This window comes from Ptychodera flava, chromosome 16 (genome assembly GCF_041260155.1).
Source record: "Ptychodera flava strain L36383 chromosome 16, AS_Pfla_20210202, whole genome shotgun sequence".
Taxonomy (NCBI): Eukaryota; Metazoa; Hemichordata; class Enteropneusta; family Ptychoderidae; genus Ptychodera; species Ptychodera flava.
In genome coordinates, this window is record NC_091943.1 from 3,443,920 (window position 1) to 3,453,250 (window position 9,331).

At 38.1% G+C, this 9,331-nt stretch overlaps 1 long non-coding RNA gene across 1 annotated transcript in view; it reads right to left on the minus strand.

Annotated features, from left to right (window-relative positions):
* The window catches only part of LOC139152547 (uncharacterized), a 34,060-nt gene extending 31,631 nt beyond the window's left edge, over positions 1 to 2,429 (minus strand). Inside the window, exons 1-3 of the long non-coding RNA XR_011556648.1 lie at positions 2,347 to 2,429; positions 1,563 to 1,617; positions 248 to 502 (exon numbers count right to left, since the gene is read on the minus strand). This is a non-coding gene — a long non-coding RNA (uncharacterized lncRNA). The remainder of the gene's footprint in view (positions 1 to 247; positions 503 to 1,562; positions 1,618 to 2,346) is intronic.
* Positions 2,430 to 9,331: the final 6,902 nt, after the last annotated feature.

Below are 9,331 nucleotides of genomic sequence, written 5' to 3' on the forward strand. Positions count from 1 at the left end.
GGCACAAATAGTACCGTCGACGTCACCATATCAGAAAATTATCAGGTTGAATAGTCATTTACCGTAAACCATATGCGACCTTACGGCCGCAGAAGAAAAACAACACGATTTGAAGTCACTTCACTTTATCGTCCGCCAATTCTGATTGACACTATTGAGATGATATTGATAAAGCTTGAAAGATATCTGTACTTTTATTTTAATGTTATATTACTAATACCTTTTTTAAATTGTACGAAATTATTACCTTGTAATAAATTCATATCTCTACAAAATTGAAGGTTCATGGGAGTTATTTATAGGCTTTGGGTTACCATCTGTCCTCACCTCCAATTGCCACACCCTCTTGTTGATACCAAGACCAAAACTCTCATTTACAATCCCAGTAGAAACTCTTCATGAACACCGATCACACACTCTCTCTTCTGTTTGTTGTACATATCTCATTTGAGTTGATTTTATGTCTGGTGGCTTTTCAGCATACGCTACCTCTGACACTTTGCTGCATATGATAATATATAAACTTTATTTCAGGATATCATACCAAAAAAGTACACAATCCCATAGACTTTTTAAAATACACAACACACAAAAAGAGGTGTTAGACTGTAGTAAAAAAAGAGCTAAAACTATTAAAAGTACATCAGTTGCCTATACATCAGATAGATTTTAGAATGCAATAAAGCATCCGACTTGAGGTCGGTTAAAATATGTCCGAAGTGTGTAACTTTTTCCGCAAGTTTCTATATTACAAGAGAGCTGCGAACTCTAGCTATATCCAAGTCATGGCAATCAATGAGCCAGTATAGTATGAGCAGTAACTGATGTTCTCTTTTAGGGGATTTTTGAAGATCATCTTTCTATAGTAAAGCTGCAGCTAATACACACACACACACACACACACTCTCTCTCTCTCTCTCTCTCTCTCTCTCTCTCTCTCTCTCTCTCTCTCTCTCTCTCTCTCTCTCTCTCTCTCTCTCTCATGTGGGTGAGAGAGTGTTAACGTGCCTGGATATACGCCTTAGGCTCAATGTTGTTACATCAATGTGTGAATCACAGTGCGCATGCCCACCTAAAAGGGGAATTCCCCATGCAAATTGAGTTCTTGTTGTTCTCGTTGATAATTTTCCATGTGATACGCTTACTTTCAGGCATTGGGTTTGTTTTTCTGTATCCTGCATAATAAGTTTGCCTTGACGATACGCTGCGTGCAAATGGCAGAGATTAGTCTTGATAGGAAAACAAAGCCAAATAAGGCAACTGTTTGTCATTTGCCGTCAACTACCTTTGCTGAGCTTACCGTCCATCCCTGGTGAGAAGTTTAGTCAAATGAAAGTAACAAATGAGTATACGCCTATTTTGCTGCCCGTCCCTGGAATTTAAACCCCTTTCTGCCGTCACGATGTGCTATCAAAAAAAATATTGTGAGAAGTCATCACAACTAAGAATTTATAAACTGATTTCTAAGTATAAAAAATCCCGAGCTAAGTAAATGTTTTCTAGCTTCTACCACTAACAGCTTATAAGTGTAAAACTTTGACGAACTATAAATTGTCACTCACCATTTTTGCAACCCAGACTTCTCTTTTAGCCTTCCAACTCTTCTCTTTGCAAGGTCTGTGGGTTACATTTGAAATATCGCGTGTTATTGAAAACCCGAGCCTTTTGGTAACGACAGTGAAGTGTCCTCCAGTTATTTGACATATGAGCAGTTGGAATTGCTGAGATATAGCATTCATCAAACAATATCTGCCAATGCTTCACCCTTGTTCTTTACTTGAAAAAAGTGAAAAATCATTCTACAGTTCAGTCAAAGATCGCAAAGTGCGTGAGGCGTGGAATGCATGAGCATACTTCAGATTTCTTGCTTTACTGTTTGAATGAATGCATATGGGCTATTTTAGATATGTTCTGGTAAGTTCAGTGTCTTAGGCCTATTAATCTTCAAATAATGAAAAATCGTCTCGAATTACCTATCCTCCGAGGTATATGGTAAGATCATATCTGAAGTCATGCGTCTTCTGACTGCATTGTTCACGACAAAAACGTATTGAGTGAACGGAAACCCTAGTGGATTAACTGACAGTAAAAGTGACATTTCTTAACGGTGTTGCAGCCTCTCATCGCCAGAATAATGTCTTTTTTGTCTGAATCCTGGTTATGACGTTAGTGGTAGTCCATTCCGATATTAAATATGATATTCAGTATGGCAACTGAATCGCTTTCAAGTTACGATGCACGAGTCAACATTTCAAATGAAAAGTGACCGAGCCATTCCTTAACCCTTCCCCGTCACTCAGATGATCAGTAACATAACAAAATGTGTCATCAGTGGAATGATCCTACCTTTCAAGCGGTAAGCCAATGTATTCCCTCGTTAGATCACAGCACACACGACACTCATTAGTTCAACGCTTCACTGGCAATAAGTATATAACGCCACGTATCGCGGTATTGCATCACACCTACTTGTGTCACGTGGTTTGAGTATGACCACCAGTCAACAGGATCACGGATCCGAGGGCAGTGCGGCGTGCCCTTCGAAGAGGCCGGTCATACAGGAAGTAACGTTTTGACCTAAACTGAGAGCACACCATCAACGCTTTACGACTAGTTACCATACGGTCTTATCAACAACATGACCAGCGCAAAAGGTGATGCATAACTTCAGCCAATTGTACCTGCATAATGGCTACACAAAAAGAAACCGAACATCTTTAAGTGTAATTGGACAAGTTGAGAACGTTCTCTTTTTTTGCATGGAAAATGTTGTACGGAGTTCATCTCCGAAGTTCACATCTTTAATTGGAACTAAGAAAGACATAAAAGCAAGCCATCCATTCATCCGTGATCCGCATTCGCTTCTGCATCCCTGTTCGAGTTGAAATCCGTGAAAACGGAGCGCTTATTTTCATCTCCCTGGATTGAAAAAAAAAAAACTCGAGATCACTACTTCCGCGCCGCAAATAAGAAACGAACGGTCATCTTTTTTTTCATTATGAGTTTTCTCTCCAGAAGACATCAAAATGCCCCCAAAGGAAAACATAAGTGGTGGGTATACAACATACTAGTACTTGGAAGGCGTTTTCAATCTTGTACACACTTTCACTTGATGAAAGAAGAGGAAGTGCGAGATTAGCTCATTTTCAACGTTATTTGATTGACAAGGGAAAAGGGATTCGAAGGCAACTTCTGTACTAATTAGAGGAAGAATCTTTGGACAAAGTTTCGAAAATGTGAAAAGCGAGGTCCCATATTTACGGAGGGCTTAATGCCAAACTTTAAAATAACTTATCTACAGCAAGGAAAATTACTCACAGAGCCAATCGTTATATAAGTTATAGGGCATTCTGGTCCATAGATGCAATACTTACATGCATGTAATGCTGTGACAGTCATTATCCATTACAATTATCAAAATTCAACATTTGTTTCATCGCCGTGTATTTGTATGTTTGTTCACAAAATAAATGTATCAGTATTTCAAGTTGTTATCACTTTGTTCTATTCTCTAGTCAAAGTTACTGCGTGAGTCAGGGTGTGTGAGTCGGTACGTCTCAATCCGAATCTGTACAGAACGTATACGCGTAAGCCACTCTGCATTGCTTTCTCGGTATGGGTGCAATTTTAACCTCCCTAAGGGCGACGTCAAAGGATCGATGTTTGAAAAAAAACTTAATTGCTTAAGTTTGGGGTGGGGGGTTTTTGGCCAAATTAATTTCTGTGCAGTCAAAAACGATTTAACGTCTTTTCGGCAATTTTTACGATTTCAAGGATGTTTTGTACGCTAAAACCGATCCAGTCACCTGTATTTTTGTTACTTTATAATGGTTTTCAATTTTTATTTAATTCAATGGTACATTGGTACGTCGTTTGAAAGAATTAGTACAGGGTATGAGTCCGCAATGTTTTTCAATTTTAGGTCAGTTAAGTTAGAAGGGGGATGGGGGGTCTGAGGCCAAACTTAAGCAATTAAGTTAGATTTATTATATTGAACTTTTGATGTTGCCCCTAACATAATCGGACATTACTGCAATTGCATGGGCATGAATAAATCATTTGGCACCAAATATCCTATCAATGTCGAAGTTAAAAGGGACTAAAAGCAACTCTTGCGACAGAGAATGGCGTTTAAGAAAACCATAAGCAATCATGAATTCCAGGATCCCTCTAACAAAATTTACATAGTCATCAGATCATAGTCATGCATACATGCACTGTTGCCCAAAAGACACCTGCACACAATATCAACTTCAGCAAATTATATTCTATGAGCCATCAGCTCGGAGAATTAACGAGAAGCCCACTACTGAACTTTAGCCCGGGATCCAATGTTGAAAATAAAACAAACCACCGTTTCTCATTATACAAAGTATGACCATAGTTTTTAATTTTGCCACCGGAATTATTAGAGGAGGCCTGTGTGGTCGTGCCTATAACCAAAACACGACCTTTAGGTCAACCCATATTAAACGACTTGGGTGTATCGAAAAGAAGTTAATATAACAAAATGTCAGCCACCCTTCATCAACAAAATAAGAGCAATGAAAAAACTTGTCAGCACAACGTCATCAAAACCAGCCTATGTGATAAGAAACTGGAAAATAATGAAGGGCGATTAAACGCTGGCCATGGTTTTTCCAGAAAACCTGTAATAAAGTATAAAAGGAAGCAAAACATACAGGATATCCTCCGTTAAGCAAAATTCAGACACAAGGAGAGTACAAATGAACGGTCTGAGCAACAATTCACACAACAATCAGACCACAACATAATGATCTTCGCATCTCTACTTGATGGCTACCATCAAACTAAGCATGTTGGAATACAAGACCATTCAAGTGACTGAAAAAGGGTTCCCACTTTGGCCCGAAAGGTCATAAAACCTTTTCTCTGGGACTAAGGTCACATTACCAGGGTCAAAGCACTATCGATTCACTGGTTTCTCACCATGTTTCCCTATCACGAAACCACATTAATTTACTCACTATACCGTATCATAAACAAGGTTAAACCAGTGTGTGAAGTTGCCTTCATTTCCTTTTATATCGATTCGATTTTTAAAACACAGATCATTGTTTAATAATAAATAATCTCATTAGAGTTTAAATTGTACATTACCTTTAAACTATCATTTTGTCACGTAAATGGGTTATTGTATGAAGCATAGTTAACTTCATAATCGGCCATTCTATAACTTTCGGTTACCATTTTGGTTTTATGACGTCATCACAATAATTAATTTGCATCAATTATATATTTTGTCTGTAATTTGGGGTGTAATTTCAGCTCAGGCGATAAAATGCTGAAACAGGCTTAATAACAGTGCTTTAACATTTTAGACAATGTTACGGCGGACATTTCGAATTTGGTCGGCCATTTTGATTATGATGTCATCATAATAATTGAGTTTCGTCAATTTAATGTTTTATAATTTAGATTTTTTTTGTCAGTTTATTCAAAAAATATTGAAAATTGGCCGAAAAACCGTATTTTACCATTTTTAAGCAATATAATGGCGGCCATTTTGAATTTATGACGTCATCAAGCCTTTCCGTTGGCCCAAATTTTTGGAGCAATAGCTAATTTTAATCTACACATATGTAAGAACCTCTGTACCAAATTTGGCACTTTTGTCATCCGTGTAACGATCTTGCTGTTTTGTGTTGCTAAGCCACCTGACTTTTTTTTAAATTTTAGTCTACAAACAGAAAAATGTAATTCTATGTGTCCAAAAAATGTTTCAGAAAAATTCAAACTCAGATTTATGGTCTTGTCAGACTTTCATATTTTACTAACAAAATTAAAACTTACTAAGACTTACATTTATGATAGGTAGAAATACTATTTTTTAGCATTTTTGATTATTGATAACTGCAAATGTTGATGAGGACAGTTTTTTCATTAAAAATATATGCACAATACAACAGGAGCTGTATTATGTGAATATTTCTTGGGAAAAATATAGTTTTTCTGTACATAGAAAGTTGATTTGATATGTTATACGGGAAAATGTTGATTTTCATGACACTGAAATATGTACTAAAAATTTATCTTGAAAAAAATCAATGCTTTCTATGGCTAACATGAATAATATACCTGAAACGTTGAAATTTCCTTGTTTGACAATTCATTATCCAAATATCCCAAATTTGTTCCAATCCTGTTAAATTTTTAATGAAATCAAGTACCTTGGAGAGTAGCTAAATATTGGATAATCCCTTGTACTTTTGTTTTTCGATAAGTCTGAAAGATTTCTTTTGCGATTTATCGCATGTTACGTAATTCTAGATTGTCGGACACTTTTGACGATAACTGTTGGGAAATACAATTTCCTCATTATGGAGATATGATTCTTGTCATTGACGTCGTCTCCTGATACAATAAACTGTGTAAACCGTTTGAAAACATGAACGTATTAATATATTATAAGCCAACGCAAGATATAAAATGTGTGAATCGGCTGGCTCACTCAACGTGCGGGGCGTAAGCGTTACTGTAAATGGCGCATCCTTTTATGCTCTCTCTCTCTCTCTCTCTCTCTCTCTCTCTCTCTCTCTCTCTCTCTCTCTCTCTCCAGACAACTCGAATATATGATTTTGACAAATTCTCACGAAATCGTCGACTGAGAATTACAAACGGAACATATGGTCCTCAACATTATACAATGACATTACTGAATTTAGAAGCAAAACGGCTGAGGCCTATCTATAGTGTTTTTTAATACCTACCTTTGAAATGTGATTCTGTTTGTAGTTTGGCCATCAGAATGCGTATGATTGATAAAAGTAAATAATTCGATGAATAAACACTGTGATCGGCAAAGTAAGGTCTAAAGAAAGTTATGTAAAGGAACACACATGTCATTATCAGCTCACACCGTCTGGTCAGTTTACCAGTGTAAAATCAAAAGTGCACCATTATAAGATCTAAGTTACTGTTGGGAAATGCAGGGAAGGCGACCCTACACGAAATGTGTGCCTGCCGATGATCGAATGATGTCTTTTTTACTTTGAGACTCAGCCTATGCGGACAGAAAGAAAGTTTCATATCTGTGTGAACCATTAGATTAACCATGTTAACCCAAAGAACCGCACTGTTATCGCTGTTCCGTGGACATTGCTTCCGAATCGCCGTTATTCTCTCCACTCCTTTCGTCCCCTTTAATGTTACCTGCTGGGGATAACCCCATTTCCGATCAAAGCTTGCAAGTTCCGTATTCACAGCTTATGATCATTCATTGACTCAGCTCAGTGTGCGGAATGTGCGCTTAGGGTGCTCCTCCCGGAGATTTGACAAATCTTTTTATGATCAAATTCCAACGTTTAGATGAATTAAATTTAAAATACCAAGTTCCTACCAAACGCATACAGCGATCATAATGTAGGGTCAAAGTTTGCCCGTGTCTACTGCATAACAGAGAGCAGGAGCGTAGGTTCACTAACATTCCAAATCCATATCATTTGCCCTACTTTTAGTACTTTGGTTGTCCCTATTCCTTACAGTGTTTTCTGCTGTCCAAATCAATAAATTACCGCAGTAGACAAATTTGTGAGAGCTGGTATTTTGTGCGATGATATTATGAGCGACAACAATGAGCTTTCTTTATAGCTTCATAATCGCTACAGGACATCTGATTCGTCAAGATAGATTTATGAATTTACTTTGTCTTAACGCGGAGTTTCACAAGGCAACTCGTTGAACAACGTGACGAGAAACGCGGTAGGCAACACGAGTTGCCTATACCGCGTTGCCTCGTGTAACTCGGCCTTTAGGGTCCAATAATTACCGTTATTGATATTGTCTGATAGTCAATTAACAATGTAACAATTTTCCTTTGATATAAATCGATTGTTATGAGGTTTGAAAAACCAATGACAGTTCGCTCATCAAACAATCTATTGTGGGGTAGAAGAACTGTAACCGAGGTAGCAGGACGTCGTTTATGCCGGTTGAATTGTTATCAAAGGTTGTGAGTTCAAGCACAATATGAATTATGACTTTGATCGTGAAAATGATTCAAATTTAATAGAAGGGCCTTTGTTTAAAAAATTATGGTGAAAGGTAAAATGTGTTTTGACCGACTAAGTTTGACAAGATTGCTTCAACAAAAAGCGGAGTTTTACCACTGAAAATAACAGCATTCAAAAAGCTGATGGGGTTGGAACAAAAGTGTTGCTCTGTCTAGGGGCCATGGCATATACTACAGTATACTGATGCTAGTATCATTGCTCCCGCGATACTCAGGGTGTTTCCCGTTTCGATGACAAACAACAATATCCGACCGAGAAACACCGTGACGACATGACATGCGCAGTTGCGCGAATCAACTCGATCTACGCTTAATGTGAATGAAATTCCGTAGCTCTGTGCTGAATAAAAAAATGTGGGCCTGATATTCGTGGAAAATGGAAGTTATGAACCAAAAGTGCTGCTAGCCGTATCACGGTCGGTGAAACTTCCTTAATATTGTTATGGTGGCACACAGAAACCAATGGTAGGCCTATATACACATCACTGGAGTCCGGCGGCGATCAGGGTATGACGTCATGCCGCAGTGTCAAAAGACCATGTGTTCCAGTTGTTATGTTATTCACTGGGCTGTCGACAAGTCAAAGCTTCATGGTCCAGCAAGAGTAGCGTTTGGCGTCTGTCAATGCTTGCGACAACCACATTACAATTGACAAGGTAAGGAAATGAAAACCCTGCATGCTCAATAATAGTCGGATATATTCGAATTCATCGGTATGCTGTATACGCAGGGCTGCAATCACAATTACATGTAATATAGCCGGTTATTCCTGTGCAGGTATGGTCATCTTGCTATCGCTATTACGATATTACTGATTTCATCTCTCGTTTCTTCGTCTCGAATATGCAAAGTTACCTTCTCAACAAGATACCACATTTGCATGGTTGTATGAACGTTAGATTTCACGTATCATCATTCACGTCAGAAAATAAGAGCGCATATCGATAGATAAAGCGAAACGGTGCATGCAGTTTAGTACACAATGTGTATCCCAAAGGTAACTGAACGTTATTGGACTACTCCAGTGCACTCAGTATTTTGGAAATCAGGATATACAACATCAATGACCTGTTCACGTGAGAGATGTCATCCGCTGTCAAAATAGATCAATTTTTATGTGGTTTCCTTTGCAACCTCCATATCTATTATGACACGGTTTGAGGGATGAATGAGTGATATCGCTGCAAATACGACAGTTACTACATTTACAGCCTGCTTGTGGTGCGGCGCGGCGCTGGTGCAAAGTGCGGCATGCGCAGAAGACATTAAACATGTCCTGACACTCATAAATTTATTACA